Below are 23,907 nucleotides of genomic sequence, written 5' to 3' on the forward strand. Positions count from 1 at the left end.
GAACAGACGAGAGAGATGCTTCTACTCAGTACATGAGCTGACAATTTAATTTCCTAAATTGCATTTAAGTGCTGGGGTTCCAGAAAGATTGAGCCAGAGATTTCTTCAATTACCTACATGTTAGGGAAGCACTATGCATGGCTTTGAGTTTTTTCATAAGAAATATTCATTACCTCTTTGTGGCGGTTGAACAGTAAAACTCTCAGTGCTCTCTGTGACCTTATTTCCTTCTCTTGCTACAAAGAATTGTCTTGTGATTAAACCCCAAATGACGAAAGAAGGCCAGCTTTACTGCAAAACAATTTGGCAATAAGTATCAAGAATATTAAAAATGTTTATAGCCTTTGGCCTAATAATTGGCTTTCTGGTACACTATCTTACTGAAAAACACTGAAATGTGGATAAAACTTTATTTAAAAAGATGTGGCAAAAAGGGAAGGGGGCATCAACTGCCTAACAATACATTAATGGCTGGCAAATCTTAGTAAATACAAACCTATGAGAGAGTATGACACGACAATTTTATTAAAATGATGGAGCAAGTTTTTGATAAAATGGGGAAAAATTTGTGGTATTATCTTTATTAAAAAGCAGAATAGATATAGATAATACAGCTACAGATATAGATACATGTACAGTGATAGAAATAGAGATCTATCTGTCCATCCATCCATCCATCCATCCATCCATCCATCCATCCATCCACCCACCTACCCACCCATCTATCTCTTTATCTGAGTACCTATCTGTCCTATCTGTTCTGTTACCCTATGACCTGTATGAATAGCTCAGACTTAGTAAGATACTGAAAACTGGGACCAGAATCACAAATAGCAGGGGGATGCCTGACCTCTACTCTTGAAGAGGCGTGTAACTAAGAGTTGGGCCAAAAAAGTGTGGAACTACTTTCCTTGAAATTGGAAAAGAAGGACCTTACAGATCTTGGTGAGGACGAATAAAGAATTATCCCTAAGAAATGCCATTATAAGTAATGGTCAATCTAAGAAATGCAGGCGTATTTGTTTCCCAGGACTTCTGTAACAAAGGGCCACAAAGTGAGTGGCTTAAACAACAAAACATTTTCATCTCACAGTTCTGGAGGCTAGATCTCTGAGCTCAAGGTGCTGACCAGGCCATGTTTCTTCTGACGGTGTTAAAGCATCTGTTCCAGGCCCCTCTCATAGCTTCTGGCAATTCCTTTGCTTGTGACAACTCCAATCTCCGCATGGAGTTGTGTGTGTGTGTGTGTGTGTGTGTCCCTATGTCCATTTTTCCCTCTTTTGATAAGCATGCCATTCATAATGGATTAGGGCTCACTCTAATAATATCATTTTAACTTGATTAGATCTCTAACAACCTTATCTTTAAAAATGACTATAGTATGAGATACGGAAGATTAGGGCTTCAACATGTGAACGTTTTTAGCTGGGAGACACAGTTCAACTCATAACAACAGACTTATAGTATGATTTAACTGATGTTGTCATAATACAAGGAGAAGGAGGGAAAGGAACTGGAACTGATTGAATAGTCATTCTGTCCAAGAATAAGGTTAGTCTCTTAATTTAAGTTGATCTTATTTAAGCCATAAAAATAGCATTGTGGAATAGAGCGTAGTCTCCCCATTCTGCAGACAAAGTACCCGAGACTCACAAAAGTTAAGCAGTTGGTTTAAAGTCATTATGATGGTTAATTTTAAATATCAACTTGACTGAATCACCAGGTTCCAGATATCTGGCTAAGCATTATTTCTGGGCGTGTCTGTGAGGCTGTTTCAGACGAAACAAGCATTTGAATTGGTGGACTGAGCAAAGCAGATGGACCTCCCCAATGCGGGTGGGCTTCACCCAGTCCTTTGACGGTCTAAATAGAACAAAAAGGTGAAGAAGGAAGAATTCACTCTCTGCCTGACCTTGGAATTAAGACTTTGGTTTTCTCTGGCACTTGGACTAAAGCTTCCTGCATCATCTACCCTAGTTTTTGGGCTTTTTACCGTGGAATGGGACTTAGACTATGGCCTCCCCATATTCTCAGGCCTTTGGCCTTGGACTGAAACTCTACCACTACCTTTCCTGGTTCTCCAGCTCGCAGATGGCAGATCATGAGACTTCGCAGCCTCCATAACCATGTGAGCCAAGTCATTACATTAAATCTTTCTCTCTCTAGATGGAGAGCTAGATCTAGTTATATAGATACATAACATATAGCTATTAATGATACAGATACAGCTCTATCCTATTAGGAGAACTTGAATAGTTATCCATTAAAAAAGGGGACAAAAAGAAATTTAAATACAAATTCATGCTTTAAAATGTTATTTGGCTTCCATAAAGGTGAATATTCTCAAGTTTTGAGGATGCATTAATTTTCACACATGCTTAAAACATCCAAATTGGATGCATTTGTCATGTTGACAGTAACAGGAAAATAGTGGGAATTAGTAGAATGGTGTTAGAAGCCTCAAATTCCACATCTGTCATAACCAGATATATGACAGAGAGCAAATCACTCAACTTCAATCACCACAAGGCACATAAAGTGAGTTTGGACTTGATATTTAATACACTGTCTGAATTCTATGATTCTTTGAAAAATAAATGTTTTTTAAGCTTTTTAGACTATTCTAAATCTATTTCACTTTGATTTTTTTTCAAGCATTCCTTGGCACACGAAAATACATTCATTACATTTATATATACAAATCCACTGGTAACAATTTGAAGAAAATAATAGTCTTTAGTATTTTTCCTGGGGATATCCTATTCCTGTTCCTGCCAAGCTCTCTCTCTCTCTCTCTCTCTCTCTCTCTCTCTCTCTCTCTCTCTCTCTTTCTTTCTTTTAAACTCAACAATGCATATAAATAGCTTTCTATATTAATAAATAGACGATTACACCAAAATTTAAAGTGCTGGAGATTATCCGTGACATATTGTATATATAAAACGTTACTCAATCAACGATCTATTGTTGGGAATGTAAAATTTCTAATATTATTAATATAAACAACATTGTGATGAACATCTTTAGAGGTCAGTCTGTGTGTCCATTCCCTTTGAGCACCAAAGAAGACAAATGTATATGGCTTGGTAACTCACTGAATGCTGAGAGTAACAGATAAAAACAAATTTTTAAAAATAACTTGTATATTGTAGTCATATTATGCTCTCCTTTCTCATGAAGCCTATGGTCTCCAGGGTTGATTTTTTTTTTCTCACCTGACTTAGAAACTATAGTTCCCTTTCCTTCTTACTGACAAATATGGGGACCATATAAATAGGTGTATATTCAAAGAAGAGGACTTTCCTAGACCATAGAGGACTTTCAAGCTAGAATTTACTAAGAAATGTGATCTTAAAAATCACTTTTCAGCTTCAATCTGCATGACTGGAAAAACACTATTGCCATGAAGATATCCTGGTTAAAGAAAGAACTAGTCTTGAGGGGGAAATAATGTGGTTACTAAGTTTAGGGTCAGAAAAATAACAGCATGGAGATTATAAGCAGGCAGATTAGAATGCAGGTCTTGATTCTAGGGGAAAATCTAGAAGCTGAGATTTCAATTTGAGAGTCACGGGAATGGAGATTATAGGTAAAAGTAGAATGCTGAGTGAGCAAAGAAGTTCAAGAGTATAAGCATTGAGAGAGTCTCTATTCAGGGCCAGGAGATGAAGGAAGGGCTAGCAAAGGAGTCAGGGAGGGAGCAAAATGTCATGGAAGCTAAAGAACAAGAAAGTTTAAATATATAATGGGTGCCAGTTAACGCATGGAAGCATCAGCTAAAGGCTGAGAATAAGCCATGGGATTTTGGAGTCAACAATGTATAAATAGAACCTTACAAATGAAAGACACCATTCCGTAGAGAGATTCATGCAGAGGCGAGGAAAGAAGTGACAGAGTCCCATGTCCACTGCAAAAGGCATTATTGAACAGTTATAATGATTTTTTAAAAATAATAACACTTAACTTTTATCGACCCAAGTCTCTCTCACTTACGATCAGCATCTAGGAGCTTGCTATAATTCTACTGAAAAGTTCTAAACAGTGTTTAAACAAGTGTGCAGTTAAAATCAAATGTCATGACAGGTGAGACAATGACATCTAGACTAATTGTTTTTTAATTGGACACTAGAATTTATTTATTTATTCATTCATTCATTAATTCATTCACTAAGGAGGGAGCAGCTCACAGTGCCCCATGTGGGGATCGAACCAGCAACCTTGCTGTTATTAGCACCACGTTCTAATCAACTGAGCTAACCAGCCACCCCAAGACTAATTTTTAAAGAAATCTATTGATGAAGGAAATAAAAATAATGTGAAGAAAGTATTAATAGAAACCTACCTGAATCATTGAAGGGGGTGGTGTACACGGATAAAAACTGTGAGTCTGCTGCTGTTATTTAAAAAATTTTGTACAGGTTCCTTGATGACCTAATAAATATGGAACAAATAAATGACATAAATTTTAAAATAGGAGGGATGATGGAATAAATAAAAGGAAGTTGTCAAATTATGTTAAATGCATTCTTTTTAATGTGTGAAAAATGTCTAACGCTCACCAGGAAGATTTCTGTTGAGACTTAAAAGAATTCACTCTCAATTATCTAGAAAATGAAGTCACTGAGAACAACAAGTCAACTCTTTAAAATGACAAGAAGCCAGGGATTTTTCTTTAAAACATAGTTTTGAAATAGACAATAAGCCAATCAAGTTTTCAGCTGGCGTAAAATGGGTAGAGGTTAATGGCGAAGCTAAAAAAGACAAGAACCACTGGCTGGCTTATGAAATTTTCTCTGTAATGTTACATTTTCCTGAATTTTTCCTCTTCCTTTTCCCAAGGCATTAAAATCCCAAGCTCAGGTTTGTGCTTGTCCACATAGGACATGCCACTGAAATGAATAACAAGTGATACTCTCCCCCTGTTCCTCTTCTACCAATTTTTCATGTGTTGAGTTCTGAGAAGAAGGTCAGCACTGATGACACCTTGATTTGGGACTTCTGGCCTCCACAACTGTGAGATAATAAATTTCTGTTTTAAGCCACCAAGTTTGGGGTCGTTTGTCACAGCAGCCCTTGGGAACTCATACACCATTCTTCTGAGATTCATGCACACGTCCTGTAAGGAATGACACATCAAAACATTTACTCAGTGCCTGGCAAAGACCAATCAACACCCATTCTGGACGGAAGATATCCCTTCAGATATCTTCTAAGCTGGATACATGATAATTAAAATTAAAATTATCATGTATCCAGCTTAGAAGATATCTGGAGGGAAATAAAATACAGGATATGAAACAAGCATATCCTAAGGCAAAGTGTTTTATTAGTTACAACAGAATAGCAACAAAATGACAACCTCACCTCTTGAAGGAATTTCCTGACAAATTGATATAACTCAACTTTGAACTTGGTTTTTGTCTTTATCCATTCACATAAGTATCTTATTGGAGTCAAGTTTTCTCTTGTGAGTTTACTTAATTAAATGCACTTTGTAAAAAATGGAAATTAGTAGAATGGCTTTTAAAATGACACATATTCAGAAAGCAGCATGATAACAAACACACTCATAAAATTATTTTATTTTTTGCATTTTAAATTTCATACTTATAAAAGCATATTTCAGAAAATATCAACTGGTTTTAACAGGCATACGAGATTAACCAGAAGGCTCCTGCTAGTCCCACCCCATTTTCTGATTTTTATTCCCATAAAGAGACTATTTTAATAATTTCAGTGCTTCTTATTTTATCTCTTCCATATTTTTAAATAACAAATTTATACCGATGTTCTTGATTTTCACTTTATTTACTCATTGAGTTCTTAATATAAAAGACGGTTATTTGTTTCTCTTTCATCCCTAGCCCTACACCTCTCTCCACATACATTTCCTTTCTTTCTCTTTGTAATTTAATAACATTGCCGTTTTAATACAATATTCAATGTTTATATTATAATGGCTCTATAACAATAATTCATAGCTGAATCACATGTGCATTATAGTTATGTTTTGTTTCTTGTACTAATTTTGTTTTCACAACCATTTAATAATTGTATTGTTTTCCTTTGCATAGCTTTCTCTGTACCAACCCCATAATAATGACTAATTCTTTGTGATTTGTCAGTTCTGTGGAAAATGTAAAATGTTCAATTAGTTTCCATTGTTTTTCTTAGAAATAACATTTCTGAAAACCTCAAGCTCTTGCCCTGCCTGGATTTGGTATTTTTCAGGCTTGTGAAGAGCTGTTATCTTAGGACTCATCTTAACCATTGTCTGGGAATCTGTGTTACATCTCCTTTTCCTGTATCCACATTTTATTTTTCATCCCTCATTTTGTTGTAGCACGCCCTCCTGTAATTTTCTGAAAGAGTGAAGCTGCAGATATATTTTTGAGGCACTGCATGTCTGCAAATATAATAATTCTACCTCTGAAGTGTGTAATATTTTGGCTGGGTATAGAATACCAAGTTGAAAGCAATTTTCACCCTGTGGTATACAAATATTGGTCTATTTTCTTCTAGTTTCCAGTGTTGCTGTTGAGAAGTTCAGTGTTATTCAAATTCTCTACACTTTGTACAGAATATTTTTTTCCTCTCTGGAAGCTTTCAGGAGCATTCCTTCATAGCTTATGTTCAAAATTTTAGTCATATGTCCTTAATGTGGGCCTTTTTGCATTCACTGCATTGGATTATCTGTAGTTACTTTTCTGTTGCTTTTACTCTTCTGTACTCTCTGTCATTGTAGATTACTATTTTTTTTTATTCCATTACTGCTATTTTGGTGACATTCTGGAGGGAGCAGAGCATAAACATGTAGATTCAATCTGCCCTATGGATTCGGATATTCCAAAGACTACCTTATGATACAGTTTCAAATAACTCCTATGTGTAGGTGTGCTAAGGTGAGGTTGAACAAGCATATTCTTTGCCCTAAGTATCAGCCTTGGGGAGGGAGTTCCAGGTATATGAAGAGGGCAGAGCATCCTTCCCACATAACATGAATAAAACTAGAAAAAGTACTTAAAAATAACCATTTCTGGGTTCTGAAAATTATCCAAAGCACACAACAATTTTAGGAGGATTTATTCTTGAAAGCTGCCATGGCTTCTAATAGACTAATGTAACTGACTAGTGAGTGCAGAAATAAATCCTCACATCGATTGTTGACAAAGGTACCGGGGCAATTAGTGGGGGAAATGAGAGTCTTTTCAATAAATGGTGCCACTGGCAAATTGCTTAGCCACATGAAAAGAAATGATATTAGAACCATTCCTCATACTGTATACAAAAATTAACTCAAAACGGATCAAAGACTTAAATATAAGAGACAAAAGTATAAAACTTATACAAGAAAACATAAGGGAAGATCTTTGTGACCTCGGGTTATGCAAAAATTTCTTAGATATGAAACCAACGCCATGGTCTATAACAAATTTGATAAATTATACTACTTCAAAATTTAAAACTTTTGTGTTTCAAAAGCCAACAACACACTATTAAGAAAATAAACAGACAAGCCACAGACTGGAAGGAAATATCTGCAAGTCACATATCCATTAAGGACTTGTACCCAACTGAATCATAAAAATACAAATGACTAAATAAAAAACATAAGCTAATTACATGGATAGACAAATCTACAAAGACGATAAATAGCTAATATATGCATAAAAGATGCCCAATGTCATTATTCATTCAATTCCTGTGAGATATCACTACACGCAGACAAGATTAACCATAATAATAAAAAATGTGACAGTACTAAGCATTGGCTAGGACGTAATAAACTGGAACTCTCATTCATTGCAGACATGGTTGTACAGTGGTACAGTCACTTTGGAAAACAGTTGGCAATTTCTTAAAAAAGTGAAAAATAAACAAAATATAACCCAAAAATTCAACTCTTAGATATCTACCCAAGAGAAATCAAAATATACATTCACACAAATACTTGTAAATAAATGCTCACAACAGTATTTTTCATAACAGTCAAAAACTGGGAACAATGTAAATGTCCATCAAGCACTGAATGGATTTGGTCCATCAAGTAGTGTATCCATACAATGGAATATCATTCAATTATAAAAGGAACAAACTACTGATCCATACAACATGGATGTCTCCTCTCCAAATTATACTACATAAAAGAAACCAGAAACATATGACTACAGATTATATGATTCCTTTTATATGAAATTTCTAGAAAAGGCAAAACTCTAAAGACAGAAAAGAGATAAGCGGTTACCTGGGGCTGCGGGTGGAAGCAAGGATTGATTGCATGGGGGCACAGTGGAACTTTGGGGATGACATTTGTGTTCTAAACCCGGACTACAGTGATGGTAGTCTTATGTGTGACTTATACATACACTAAAAAAATTCAACTCTTGCCCTACAGTTGGTTACATGTATGGTATATAATTTATACCTCCATAAAACTGTGAAAAACGAATATTAAAATTGCATTCCAAAACTCCTGGAATATTTTAATTCTCTAGCAGTGTTGATAAGCCTGGAAATCATTAATTAGACAAACTTGATTTTGCCTCCACTTTGGGAAGCAGTCTTTGTAGATTCAATAAGTCATCAATCTTAAGATTGTTTCCAGGTCAATATGTACCAGTTTAGTGCACCTAAAGGGTGTCTTTATGGGAGGCTTTTTCAGTTAAAGCAATCAATAGAAAATTACCAGAGAAAAGAAGAAAATATTAATATAGATACTAAATTTTATTATCGAAAAACATCTAAGTGTAAATTTAATTGTAAAAATTAATTACATTAAAGAGCACAGGTATCCCCAACCTTTGTTACTGATGAAGGGATCAATGCCTTCTTCTGGCTCTAGTGGGGCTGGAGGCACATTCTTGATTTTCATTATTTTTGCTCTACGATTAATTATACACAGTAATCTCTTGAATAATCTTGGATGAATTAGAACAGATAATTATACAGGCACATATAACGGGAGTTTGAATGATAGAAGTGTGTGATCAAAATGCATTCATTCATCTACTCATTTAACAACTACATATTATTATTTAGCAGAGATTGTGGTACAATATCCAGAGTTGCAACAGTCCATAAAACAGTATTTTCCTTAAGGATTGATCATCATGGTATTGAGAAGACAGAGAAGTTCACAAGCAGTTGCCATTACTTATTTTTATCTATCTATCTATCTATCTATCTATCTATCTATCTATCTATCTATCTATCTATCATCTATCTATCAGGTTGGTGCAAAAGTAATTGCGGTTTAAAAGGTTAAAAACAATTGCAAAATACACAATTACTTTCGCACCAACCTAATATGTATCTACCTTGCCATTCTGATAGGGATAAATACCAGTTATCCAGTTCTTACGGGACCTAGATGAGAGGGGCCTGGCCTAAGCTTGAGGAACTAGGACACATTTCCTGTAGAGGATGTTTCCTAAGCGGGGTTTTGGAAAACCTGTCGGAATTAGCCAAATCAAGTTGACAAGGAGTAAAAGAAGGCTGTTCCACATAAATAGATCAACACATGCACAGTCTGGTTGAGAGACAGAATGATGTGTGTGGGGAACTGAAAGCAGTCCACTGGGGCTTGAGTTTGGCACCCGATGGGGTAGACCAGGCATAAGCTAAAGGTCAGGACCGGCTCCTGGAGGAGTCATAGGTGCTGCACAGACATTGGAAAACAGCCTCAGGGTGGTGGGAGCACCTGAAGGAGTTTAAGAAAGGAAATGTTACTATTTGACCTGAATTTAGAATATGAAGAATGTGACGCAGATAAAACTTCAGTAGCCTCATGTACTAGAAACCCAGCAACAGTGACTTACTGGTTTAATGAAATAAGAGATGCTTTGTTTGTTTGTTCAGATGATAAGAAATCTGGAGGCAGAGATTCTAACAGTGCCATGTGATCACCAGGGACCAAGACTTTCACTTTTTGGCTTCACCATATTTTTTTAATGTGGCTTTTCTCCTCATAGTCACAAAAGGGCTGCTACAGCACAAACATTGCACCTACATTCTAGGCAGGGTGGAGGGAACGGTTGTAGATAAAGGGCTAAGAAAACAAGACTGCTAAGTTAGTCACCTTTTTAAAGAACCTTCCTGAAAAACTTCTGGGGTGAAATCCACTTACATCTCATTGGCTGGGATTATGTTCTCTGCTAGCCACAAGGAAAGCTAAGGGATCAAATATTTTAATGGTAACTCAGGGCTTTGGATGCAAGAATATTGAGTAGACAACCTGTAATGCCTGACTCTATGTGCACAGTGAAATTTAGCAGTGACAGTGGGAATACAGAGAAACAATGGATTAAAAACAAAACAAAAAAGTGGACATCACAAGACATGCTGATTTTTTGGAAATGGTCGGTAAGAGAGAGGAACGAGTCAGGGTGATGCCCAGGCTCATTTTACTGAGACAAGGCATACAAATTGGGGGGAAAATGATGAATTACATTTTGGATACGTTGAGTTCAACATCCTTCTGGAATATTCCAGGGGACGTATCTGACGGCCCAAAAGAAATCTCAGCCAGAGGTACAGATTAGAAAGTCATCGACATATAGATTGTAATTAAAGCCATTGGAGTGGATGATATCTTGAAAGAATAAAAAGTGCAACGGAAAGACAGTTTAGGTATTTTTAAGGAAGAATCAATAGAGTTTGGTAAGTTTCACAGAGGAAGAAAGTGCACATTTTATGACTGGGAGATTCTTTGATGCTTTTGGCAGGGCGAAAAGGAAATTAATACTTTATAGCACTTTTTTCTTTCTTTTTGACAAGGCGTTTTTATTCTTGGTAGTCAGCTCAAATACATGATCTCTTTTAAATTGCTTTATGCTCTCTAGGACAAATAGATGATTAAATTGAATATGTTTAATGGAAACTATGTTAAACAGTAGTCGAGACTTGACATTTAAGAGGCCAGAGACCAACTTCCAATTCCATCACAGATTTTGCCTCTGGGAAGATTATTTACTTGTTCTACATCTCAGCTCTCCGTTTTTTTAGATGTGGAGCCCAAGATTCATGCTCTGCCTGTGGATGTGGGTCCAAAAACAAAACAAAAAAAAGTTCATGGTACCTGAGCTTTGAGAGAGAAGCACCCAACAGATTGATGTTGAGTCACTACAGGACATTTTGACCTCTCTACTCACTGTACCCAGAGGTCAGGAATGAGAACTCTTCCACGTCATTTCTACGGCCCACTCTTCTCTTATACGTTGCTTGGGAGAAGCCTGAAGCAGCAGGGTTTCCACACAGACAAAAGGGTATGTGGTTGACCTTCTCTAGTCTTTGTTTGACACTCAACACTGAGGAGTTAGGAGAGACTATCAAGCATTTGTATAACTGATGAAACACAGAATACAACCCATTCCTGGGAAAATATTTCCTGTATTATGGAGATAAATATTTATTTCAGCTCTGCTGGGAAGTGTGTGCCTAATAAATGATATGCTCTTTTTTTTTAAATGGTCTGTTTATATTTTAGAGACTTCACATCATGAATTTTGGTCACTTACATCATATATAATTCTCAAAACATATTTTCATGAAACACTGTTGAGAAGATCTAAACTTAATAATCAAACAAATGTCTTTCATTTTCTAAGTTCCCAAAAATGACTCTGAAATGTCTACTTCACAACATGCAGAGATACTAAAGTCTTTTGATCATATAATAACTTCTTCTTTCAAAGGGTTCAAAAGCTTACAAGGACATGTCAAAATGTATACAACACCGAGGGACAATTTTGTTTAAATATGAGCATTCTGTTGCTAAAAATATTTTTTAAACCATGTTAATTTTAGAGGCAAGAATACATCATAGGGGCCGGCCCAGTGGCTCAGGCGGTTAGAGCTCCATGCTCCTAACTCCAAAGGCTGCCGGTTCAATTCCCACATGGGACAGTAGGCTCTCAACCACAAGGTTGTCAGTTCAACTCCTCGAGTCCCGCAAGGGATGGTGGGCAGCGCCCCCTGCAACTAAGATTGAACACGGCACCTTGAGCTGAGCTGCTGCTGAGCTCCCGGATGGACCAGTTGGTTGAAGCACGGGCTCTCAACCACAAGGTTGCCGGTTCGATTCCCACAAGGGATGGTGAGTTGCGCCCCCTGCAACTAACAACGGCAACTGGACCTGGAGCTGAGCTGCGCCCGCCACAACTAAGACTGAAAGGACAACAACTTGAAACTGAACAGCACCCTCCACAACTAAGATTAAAAGGACAACAACTTGACTTGGAAAAAAGTCCTGGAAGTACACACTGCTCCCCAATAAAGTCCTATTCCCCTTCCCGAATAAAATCTTAAAAAAAAAAAAAAAAAAAAAAAGAATACATCATAGAAAACGGAAGCCAGAATTTAGGGATTCCCAGCAATAATGCTTTGTATGTTTCTGGATGCCATAAGGAAATGTATGTATCATGTCTTAGGTTATCAGGCCCATACCACTGAGCTCAACTCAATTTTGGTTTTGTGTTCTATTCTTCAATCCCAGCTCCAAGGGTGTTTCTGCTAAGTGGCTCCTTGTCTTCCTAATTGAATATCTTAAGTACATACAATTTAAGATATAAATATCCTTACATGGCCTGTCTGCAATTTATCAATATGGAAAAATTTCCTTGATGAATCATCACATTCACAAATGGCATCCTTAAAATAAATTATTTCAAGTCAATTGACCAAATTAAGTAAGACTGAAGAAAAGAATAGATCCCATTCTGTAAATTCAAGTGTGTGTAAGCCATCAAATGAGGGACCTTTATTTCATGTTTTTATTGACTGCAATCCTGAGAGGTAGATGACACTGGCACGTTACGAATGGGGTATTGACTTTAGAAGAGGTTAGTAACTTATCTACATTTTCAGGGGGAAATAATGGAATCGTCGTTGACTGATGACAGTTGAAAACAACTGCATGTCGTCTGAATCACAATTTTTCATATCGGGCGTTAGATACGTAACCTAGAAGTCAGCCCCCTGAAAGTCCTCGAGTTTTCCTGTTTTTTTGGGGGGTCATAGTGCTTTTCAATGCTTTTAAAAAAAAAGTCTTAAGCCTCCATCTTGCAAATTTCACCAGCCTACTGCCCGCACCGAAATGGCTGACAATTCCAGAGGACTTTCCTTCTTTGTCTCTTAAAGCCTCTTGCCCCTGTCTCCTGCAGCTCAACCCTGTTTCACCACATCTAAGATATTGTGTTTTCTCTGATTTCCCTGAAGCATCAAAATGCCAAGTAGTTATGTGTATTTTCTGCCGAAAAGCTGAGGATAACAGAGGGTGATTATTTCAAGAGCACATCAAACAGCTTAATATTGAGTCTTAGGCATTCTTCTTCTTCCAAGTTCTCTAGCCAATAACATACTAGGAATTTCCTCTTTGCCATCGTGTCTCAGGCTTTTCCTTCTCAACATTTTTTCTCTAGAATTATGTCTCTGATCCTGTCTTCTTGGTTCCAGGTACCCTCACTCTCCTTTCTGGGGCTGCCAAAGAAACTTCAAAGTAATATTTGGTTTTGTTTTCATTTTGCAGATGTTTTTGCTTTCTCGCTGTGTGCTTCCACTAAATTTGCCCAGTAACTTCTAAAATCAAATACCCTTTCTTTCCTTAAGATACATATCACCATCAGCAACATTTCTTTCATTAAATTGAAATGTAAAAATACTTATTTTTCTCTCCTCTGAAAATGGAATGGGCATAAACACAACATCACCAACTAACCTTTGGAGAGAGTTGGCTTCACTATTTATAATTTGTTCCAGAGATATTAATCAGAGAATCTCATTGACTGTGTGATGAAGTGGAGACTCAGGGATTTTAGGGGACATAATAAATTTGTATCACTAATAAGTGCCACAACCAGAACTTGAGTTCAGATCTTAGAAATGAAGGTCAGTAATGATAGCTGTGGTAGCTTTAAAATTAAATGAGATAATGCCTTGGATTATAGTGTTATTATTTTTATCTTAAAATATTTACCTGGCAAACAAGACTTGTAAGTAGCTCTCAAGAGTTTTGCCTAGGTGGCATGAATGTGACCTTTGTGGAAAGATCAGTATATGGAAAGATCAGTATATGACCTTTGTGGAAAGATCAGACTTGGCATTGCTACTGTGATTTGGCTAGCGTCTGACCTCCTATTTAAAAAATGCATGTATTTTGCAAGCTCTAGGTAAAACGATGGGAGGATGTTGGTAGACATATTTACTAAGGTGTTTTGCAATTGCTCAGCCAAATGAACTTTGCCTAAGAATGAGAACCTTCAATAATTTTGATAATCTTGTAGATGAGAATAATTATAGCAATTTTGCCATCATGGTGCATTTTCTATCAGTGCTCCAAGGGCTGAGGAATTTACCCCAGAAAGATCATCCATTTGGCTGAGTACCACAGGATTCTCTTTTGATACTTACTACACAATAATAAAACTGTTATCTTTCCCATTTTTACATGTAAGAAAACAGAGGCAGAGTGTTTAAGTGACTTGCCTATATCACACAGCAATTGAGATGCAGAGATGGCATTTAAGCTCTGAAACCTGTACTCAGGCTAAGCCTGGGCGTCTCCATGCTCTGCAACTAAATTCAGAATCTTTGCCTTTATGGTTTGCCATACTGCCTCCACATATTAAGCAATGTGGTCGTTATACATTTGAGAAACTGACAAATTATGTAATGACCATACAAAATGAGAGTGATTTTGCTGCCTCTGTTAATAGGAAATGTGTTTTCATCTTTTTCCTTGGGCTGGGGATAAATATCACAGTCTTTTATCTACTATCTATTCATTTATTCCTTTACGCACTGATGAACATTTATTTGGCTCCATCTGTGTGCCAGGAACTCTTGTGTGTGATGAAGGCCCAGACTTCCCACGTAGGTTATTTTTGCGGCTGTTTTAAACCTCTGATAACATGTTCATTAGATACATGATCTCCATCTATCACATAAAACACTGATTTTATAAATATATTAACTGACTCAAGGAAGGTCAAGAGACTTGCCTTCAGCCAGATGTCTGGGAAATAGTAGGAACCCAAATTCAGATTTTCCGATTTGCTATCTTGGTGCTTTTTTCACTGTTATCACTAAAAAAGGAAAACAGCACCCAAGTTTCACCTAAAACAGTAGTAATCTGGGAAAAGCACTGAATAGGTACGTTACTTATAATTCATGCTTTTATTTATATTCCATTCCTCACAACTGATTGAGCTTTTTAAAAATGTTATGTTATCACAGACTCTTAATGTCCATAAGTAAACGAAAATGTCTTTTGAATTTTGCAGCTCTAACTTCTACAACTTGGAAACCAGTTTCAGTCAGTAACGCTGAGACACATGTTTCACTTAAAAACGTAGCTTTGGAAAAAATGAAAATAAAGATTTATTCATTTTTTAAAAAAAGCAATTAGTTTTCTCTTTTGTTCCATTTCATCCTTAACCCAAGTATTTCTTCACACTTTGGTCTTTCTTGGTGGTCGTAAGACTTCTCAGATATTTTTAGATGTATGAAAAATTAATTGGCTTCACTGAATAAGCAGCACTGAAAGAGGGGTGGGCAGATCACAGAGACCTGACCAGCACAGGAAGCAAACACATGACCTTTGCCTTGTTCTTCCCATTCTATAAACAAGTCAGTAAATCCAGGACAGAACCACTCAGATGGGCGTCAACAGTGGCAGAGAAATCCTTCGCATCAATGACCCGAATGTGGACTGATTTATCAGCCTTTTTATCGCCAAAAATATATTTTTTATATGGGTCTTAGAATCATACAGTCATTTTATTTTGCACGGCTTTAAAAGATAGCCGCTTAAAAGATAGCAAAAGAAGTTACCAAGCCAAAAAAACATGAACATTTTTCCCTAAGAAAAAATATCCACTCCGACATTTAATCAGACTACAAATATGTATGTACATACTGATTCTTGAAACCTCTATCTAATGATTTGTAAAATTTTTCTGGCTAGAAAATCTCTTTACGGATCGACTTCTGAAGAAATCATATTACTTTAAGGCTACTAGAAGATGATTTCAATAGGAAACTGTGGGTTTATAACTAAACCACATTTTTAGAGGCCAAATGAACTGCTTTAGTTTTTTTCCTTGCTATCTAGGAATATACCTTGACAAGGAAATTATAAATGACAAGAGTTTTGACATCAAAGGCTTTAGTTTTAGTAATCTCATCAAAAATAAAATAGCCAAGACTTATGAAGTGCTAGGGAACATTCACTTTTACAAGTGCTTTACATATATGAACTAGAGTCTCACATAAAGCCAGGGAGGCAGGTACTCTTATTACCAGGAAAGAGGTAGACGGAAGTGGCTTGCCCAGGATTCCATGGCTAGTAATGATAGTTAGTCTGAGCTATGAGGATGGGCAGTCAGCTTCAGAGTCTCCCCTTCAGCTTGAAAGTCATGCTGTCTCTCCTAGCAAAAGGTACTTCAACCTTACCAAGAGTATGCTCCCTGAAAAATGGCGGATAGTGAATTTTCAGGTCATTGAATTCTCGGGCCATTGATGGAGACAGAGTAGTACCGGAAGTCACAGTGTGGTTCTTTTCCAGGTACAATCAATGCCAGGAAGACTTCTTGTTTCTTCTTCAGAACCAATTATAAATTAGTATTAATACAATGAATAAGGCTTAGTCTTTGAGCTTCAGAACCCCTTTTTGTTAAGGACCAATTAATAAAGGAGTCCAAGCTTTAAAAATATGATGGTGCTATTCTCGTGCCTCAGTAAACATGCTAAAAGTTAACATCTTTCTTTGATTGAGCACCCAAGGATTGGGGGCTACTGTGTAGAATGAGGGCTCTTATTTATAGTAGATAGGAATATGTGCAGAGATAAATTAAATTTGTAAATTAAACTCTAGAATTTACCTTGAACATCACATTTTTCTAACATTTATGAGATACACTTATTTTCCCGATATTTCTCTTTTTAATAAAAGAAGGCAGTTCAGAAGTTCCATTTATTTGCATTATGGTTGAGAGCAGTTTTTATTGTAATTGCCATGGCACCCTTGATATTGGACACTCAAAGCCATGCATTTTATCCTAGTTTTTAATTTTTCTTTATTAGGCAATCATATTCCTACAGAAAAACATAGAAAATTGGAGAGTTTTACTACAGAATGAACAAATACTTCTATGGGGTTTATGCTTAAAACAATAAATATATCCTCTTTCTGCACATTTTTCAGAAAGGAAGCTCTTTAACATTCTACCTGAGGCGGAGGGTGTTTGAAATCCTGCATGTACATATGACATACATGTTAGTTCTAGAAGGAGACAAAAGTAGGTGGACTATTATTAAGAGCCGGACAGTGAAAGTCTAAATTGCATTTTGATCTTTAGTGTCTCTACCTTTCTACTTCCTGGTCTCTATAATTCAACTAAAGCTTCCTTGCTGGTGCACCAAATGCAAGAAAGAGTCTTCTAACTTGATCTGGAAGGCTAATGGCTGGATTTGACACAGCATATGTTGTAACATACTATTGGTTACTGAGTACACACAGAGGCTTGAGACAGCTGGCCATGGCCACGCTTTTGGCTTGGAGTTGCGCCCTGAACTTCCACAGTTGAAATGAGGCCATTATTTTCTGGCTGCCTGATCCATTACCCATGTGGCAAGACAGCCAAAGTGGTAAACCAGTGTCACCAAGGCTCGGCTGGACCCAAAATCTTTACCTTGTACAGTGATCCGTACACTCTTTTATTTGAAGGTGGCTGCTCCTTTTTGATAATAATGTATTATCTGTTTTGAGATGGGATCCATTAACATTTGTTGGTATGTATTTCCAAAAAAAAAATACATTTTTGAATAGAGTCCAAGGTAGGCATGCTTGATTACTTAGAAGAGCTAAGTCAGCATTTAGGGGCTTCCCAAGAAATGCTGTTCCTAAGAACTCATCACATAATTGGTTGACTTCTTGACATGCAAGTTCCTGCCAGTTACTTCATACTACAGCTAAAGGTCAGGTAGAAAATTATCTGGTTCAATGTGTGTTGGGGCCACGGACTAGCCCATGAAGCCATAGGAAAATAGTCTATGGTTCAGGATTAGGTTTAAATGAAAAAAACAACAAAAAACAAAAAACTTGATGCCTAAATAGGCAACAATGTGCTGGAATCCATTTTTCATTTGTTTACAAGCAGGTACACAAAACAAACTCAAAAATTGTGAAAGACTAAGGTAAAAATTACAACCGGAAATCAAGTTTTGTTTTTTTGTTTTTTATATTTGTTAGAAGTCTGACATCTCCAGCTTCAATTTAGAGATGGGATGCGTGGGGTCAACTGTTTGAAGTTTCTATTGTTTCTTTAAAAGGTACGACTAAAAGGATGGGTTGGCCGCCATAAAATATGGGTAAAGCAACTGTTGAAATAAGATGCAGCCAGTATTTACCTGGATGATAAATTCATGTCAAGAGTTCCAGTTTACTGTACATCTACGGACTTCTGATACTCACCATTCATCACCCTGTTACTGAGAGAGCCCATTATAATCTGTACACAGCCACTACTGAAGCAAAAGCAAGGATAAAATAAAAAGGGGTTGCTAGGATGAAGGTTGCAGATTCTAAACAAAGATGAGTGACACATGTTGGGTAGGATAAATCTACAAATAGCCTGGGGCCAGACATCACACATTATTTGAAATGACAAACTTCACATTAACTAAAAGAGAAAAAGAAAAAGATCATAGATGGAGACAGACAGTGATGCTAAAAGTTATTCAATTGCATGATTCATTTCCAGAAGAAATCAATGTCAAGATGACTTTTTTCCCGCCTTCAGAACGAATAATGAGTCTTCTATAATTAGGTAAACTTTCTCTATCCTATCAAAACAAACCGTTAAGCCACAATGAGGCCACTGACACATCTAACCCTCAACCAAAGCTATAGTATTTTAATCTAAGTACAATGCAAAGATGCATGAGTCAATCTACCGTAAATTTTCAGCAAATAGTATGTGTCATTGGAAATAACTTCTGCTTTTCCAAAGACCGTAGATTTAGTCTCTAGGAGTTTTAGAAACAAGCAACAACAATTTTAGCTAAAGCAATTCCCTGCGTTCACTAAACCATAACTGTCTGAAACTAGTTATTTCTAGAATTACACAGAACCAAAATAGCAAGCATGTAAACAGAAAGCTACGGGTTAGAATTCATCAAGTGAGGGGGGAAAAAGCTTTGAATTTTAAGGTATAAAATATCACATCTGTTAACTATAGACACCCGATTTTAATGCACAAGTCAAGCACTAATTAAAAACATTCTCCATAAATAGAAAACCAATTTGCTGTGTGTGCAGAGTGAATAATACAATCAACTTTCCCTAGCTATCAGTTTTCTCCTCATATAGTTGGTCAAAAAGTAATTGACCTTTGGACTTCTCATTAAAACTCAGCAGTTGAGCCTGGAAAAATGAAGCTGGGTCTATTCATGCCATCAAATAGGGTTATAGCATATCTAATCCCATCGTTTCAGCTTTCTCTATTATCAACACCAGTTGCTGGGCTGTGGTCTGAACCAACTGGGGGAAAAAGCAGGGTTGAGCTGATTGGCCATGCCACATTTTATCCATTCCACACACATAGGCAGAATCCTAAATTGCCACTGAGCTAATAAAATAAAAATGTGAAACAGGACACTGGGATGGAGCGAAGGACTTTCATTATCCCGACCTTGTGCTGTTAGACAGTATTAATGCAGAAGGAAGATTCCAGGAGGAGACATTCTTTGTGGTACCCACTTCCCTTCCCTTCTGAAATTTCTGAGGAAATAATTGTATCATTGAGAACTTGGGACAGATTGGTGGGCGGAGGGGCGGGTCATGCATTTTCCTGAGGAAGGATACAATTATGGAAATTTATTAGCAAGTCTATAGGAGTTTAAAATTGGAGCTGGAAAGAGAGAGATAAAATCTCAGGGGATCCCTTTATTTTACAGATGAAAGAAATGATAAAGCCCCGAGATAAAGAGCAACTAGCCTCAGGCCACACTTTGCGAAGACAGGAATTTGGGTCGCATCTCCCAGTTGTATCTTTTCAGTCACAGCATAGCTCTACTACTTCTTCATGTACTTTCATTTTGTTGGTTAAAAACAAACAAAAATACAGACAGAACGGAAATTCTCATGGAAGACATCTTGCAAAGCCATATAGACATGCTTGGGTCTTTCCGGCAAGAGTTAGCTCTATGGCCATTGCATGTGACCTTGCTTATTTTCAAGTACATAGTATCTCCTGCCCCCCATTTTTTCAATCCAAACTCTTATGAAGTGTTTATATATTTCCTTATAGGAATCCAACTTTTAGACTGTATCTTCATATTTTTTGCATTGATCATGTTACTCTTTAAATTCAACATGAAATTTGTGCTTTAATTAAGGTGACCATCTAAATTATCTTCCAAACCAGACATTTGTGAAAGTAGGTGGGGGTGCTATTGATTATTATAACAGGAAAACAGGAGCAAACTTGAACTATTCTTGGCAAACTAGAACAGGTAATCTCCCTAGCTTCAGTGTTTCCAAATCTATAATCATAAAAATTCCCTGGGACACTCAGGTATTTCTCTCTCTCTCTCTCTCTCTCTCTCTCTCTCTCTCTCTCTCTCTCTTACAGTACAGAGGTCTTTTATTTTTTGTTACACATATCACGCAGTGAATTCATAAGGAATGGGTTCCAGCAGCTCAGACTCCTTTCCATTGGTTCTCACAAAATGCTTCTCTGGGTGGGGCAGGCTGGCACTTCAGTTGAGCCCAAGTACTTTTCTCTTTGGCTTCTTTCCTTTAGTGATCATTTTCCTTCACCTGTTTCAGGAAGCTATCTTGGCTCTTAGAGAGCTTAACACGTTCATTACATACATTAATTCTCTTGGCAAGAATCTCGCCCTTAACTTGTTTACAACAGTGCCCACTGCATGCTGGGTAACTTTTTGTAGACCCTTCCAGTTTTGCCATGGTGACATTTGTGGGACATTCCTTTTTGATTAGTGCCCATTCCCTAGATGTCTACAATATCACCTTCCTTGTAGATTCGCATGTATGTAGCCAAAGGAACAACTCCACATTTTCTAAAAAGCCCACAGAACATGTAGAGAGCATGGCTTTCCTTTTTCCCTTTGTGTTGGTCATTTTGGAGAATTACTGGAAGATGGTGGTTCCAGCCAAAAGGTTATTTTGTAGTTTTTTTGATGATTTGTTTTGATTTGTTTTTTTAATTTTTAAAGATAGCATTAGATAGTGGAAAGGTAAACAAAACTAGAAAGAAAAAGATCAGGTGGTCCAAGTACTACTTGTAACAATGAGACCTTCAGCAAATCATGGCCCTCTCTTGGATTCAGTACTCGCATCTATTTAAAAGATAGGGTTGGACTAAGTCACCATTAAGTTTTCTTCTAGCTCTAATGATCTAGAATTTGTATGCCCTCCAAATTTCTATTGAATGTTTGTATTTGTGTATGTGCATATATAGACACGTACATATACATGTACCATATGCTTATACGGGGGGTGCCAAAAAAAAAGGTATACAAGTGGACACTTTGGTCAGCATTGCTCAAGCAGCAGTTTGCCATAATCAGAATGGTCTGGATGCTAATAACCACTTTGAACACTTCTTCTAATTGCAGAAGTCAAATGTGACTTGTATTCATCTTCTGTTATTGGTATATATTGAGTATTACAATTTTAATACAGTTTTCCTTCCTTAAAATGTGTATAATTTTGGTACCCTTTATATTAAAAATAGAGGTCAATTATAAAAAGAATATAAAGTTTCAATAAATATTAAATGAGAATAACAAAATTTTGAGCCTTGAATATACTGTTGGTAATGTTATCTTTGAAAAGAAAGTAAAATTGCTTATCTATACTGAAAGTCACACCAAAGACATAATGTTATAGCAACTTGGTAGTTCAGTGGCAGACAGGAAATGTGTTTTCATTGTGTGTTTTTGGCAAAACTCTACAGCTTAGGATACTGGTGGCTTTTTTTTTTTTTTTCCTGTTGTTGTTGTTATAGCAGAGTCTTTTATGTGGCAAAGTCACATTAGAAGCTGTCTGGCTTCTCTTGGTTACGAAGACTTTTCCTATTTGACTCACCTTCAATTTTTAGGCAAATTATCTGGCTTCCTGCTATTGTTCCTGGGTGTCTGCAACTCTTTGCAAGCTCTTGTGTGTCTTCTGAAAGGAAAGAATGGGTGATAGAAGAGTGTTACATGGTCCATGTAACTTAAGAGGTATGAATTATTAAAAAAACATAAACTGGTTGGGTAAGAAACACAAACAACTTATCATAATCCTGGATCCTTTTCTAAATTGAAGAAATCCTCCTTTTTAAATGATAAGTGGTAAGCCTTATCTGCTTTCTGCATATGTCACAGGTACAATTTGGGGCAGTGTGTTCATATATTGCTTGTCTGAACTCTAACCTTTCAAGACTTTCTCAAGTCTTGCTGAGCCAAGGAGACAAATACAAACATGGGTGGTTTTTCCTCTTTGTTGTAAATTTTAGGCCCAAGAATGCTTCTTCACTTGATTACTTTGATACATTCCTACTCAAGCTGCAGTACAAGGAATAGTTAATAACCAGAGCTTATTGAACTATGAGCTTGATAATGCACAACATTGTATATACACAATCTCAACCAGTCCTCAAAATGATCCATTACACAGATGACAAAAATGACGTTCAGAAAGGTCAATTACTCAGTCAAGTTTGCACAGCTGGTAAGTGGCAAAGCCAGGATTCAAACCCAAATACAGCTGACCCTTGAACAACATGGGGGTTAGGGGTGCTGACTCTCATGCGATCGAAAATCCATGTATACCTTTTGACTCCCCCAAAACTTAACTACAGCGGTCCCTATGCATCCGTGGATTCAACCAACCGTGGATCCAAAACAGTACTTTTATATTCCCAACCACAGTTTACCATGGTTGGTTGAATCCACAGATGCAAAATCTGAGGATAGGAAGGAAGGACCAACTGTTTTTATCGAAAAATAAAAGCACGTATACGTGCACTCATGCGGTTCAAACCCGGTTTGTTCAAGGGTCAATGTATATGTGAAATCCAACACCTGGGTCCTTAGCAACTGTAGTGTGTGATCTCAGAGAATATCCAGGGGTAACAACATTTTTCTTCACATTTGCACAAGTCTTACATTTTTAAAACTTTTATTGGCACATCCATTTAGTATATTTGGTCCTCATGATGTTCTATGAGGGCAGCAAAAAGCGTGTATGCGAGGTTCATTTCACAGGTGAGGAATGATGCTGAGAGAGGAGGACCCAGTGTCACAAAGCCAGCAAGAGGTAGTAAGTAGTGCCGGCAACTGAACCTGTGTCCTTGGACTCCTGCCTTAGTGCAAAGTCCATAAAACCAGAGTCATTTCTTCCAAAACTTTTTAAAAGTTAAATAAAACCAGGAAGAAACAAGAATGTGAAAGCATAATTAATCAGTTATACACAGGGAACAATGCTTTGTTCATCACAAATGCTGGAGGAACCGGTTAACAAATCCTCTCCCACCGCTTGCTTACTTCACATGCCAATCAATGTCTGGCCATTGTGAATCTGTGACAACCTCAATAAATTATGGTGGTTAATCTAACCCAAACCTCTATGTCTCCCTCTGTCTTATCATGCACTATCTTACAGTGACAAGTCTGTATTTTGTACTAAATTTAGAAACCATTTCTTATAGATCTTTCCATAGAGCGGGTGCCCGACAAACTAAAAATGTGTTGATTAATAACAGAAGGTATTTTTTCTAAGACATGTAATAATAACATGTATTGAGTCCTCAGTCTTTAACATATGCCAGGAACTCTTGGAAGTTCTTTAGGTGCATTAAAATATTTAATTCTAGCAATTATCTTATTTTAGTATATGTG

The 23,907-nt window shown here is 37.0% G+C and overlaps 1 long non-coding RNA gene across 1 annotated transcript in view; it reads right to left on the reverse strand.

The window, feature by feature from the left end:
- Positions 1-61: 61 nt before the first annotated feature.
- Positions 62-23,907, reverse strand: part of LOC148757836 (uncharacterized) — a 364,219-nt gene continuing 340,373 nt past the window's right edge. The window contains exons 11-13 of the long non-coding RNA XR_016021507.1: positions 22,112-22,192; positions 4,343-5,116; positions 62-291 (exon numbers count right to left, since the gene is read on the reverse strand). This is a non-coding gene — a long non-coding RNA (uncharacterized LOC148757836). The remainder of the gene's footprint in view (positions 292-4,342; positions 5,117-22,111; positions 22,193-23,907) is intronic.

This window comes from Rhinolophus sinicus, chromosome 6, assembly GCF_057876585.1.
Source record: "Rhinolophus sinicus isolate RSI-liver-muscle chromosome 6, RSI-T2T, whole genome shotgun sequence".
Classification (NCBI taxonomy): domain Eukaryota; kingdom Metazoa; phylum Chordata; class Mammalia; order Chiroptera; family Rhinolophidae; genus Rhinolophus; species Rhinolophus sinicus.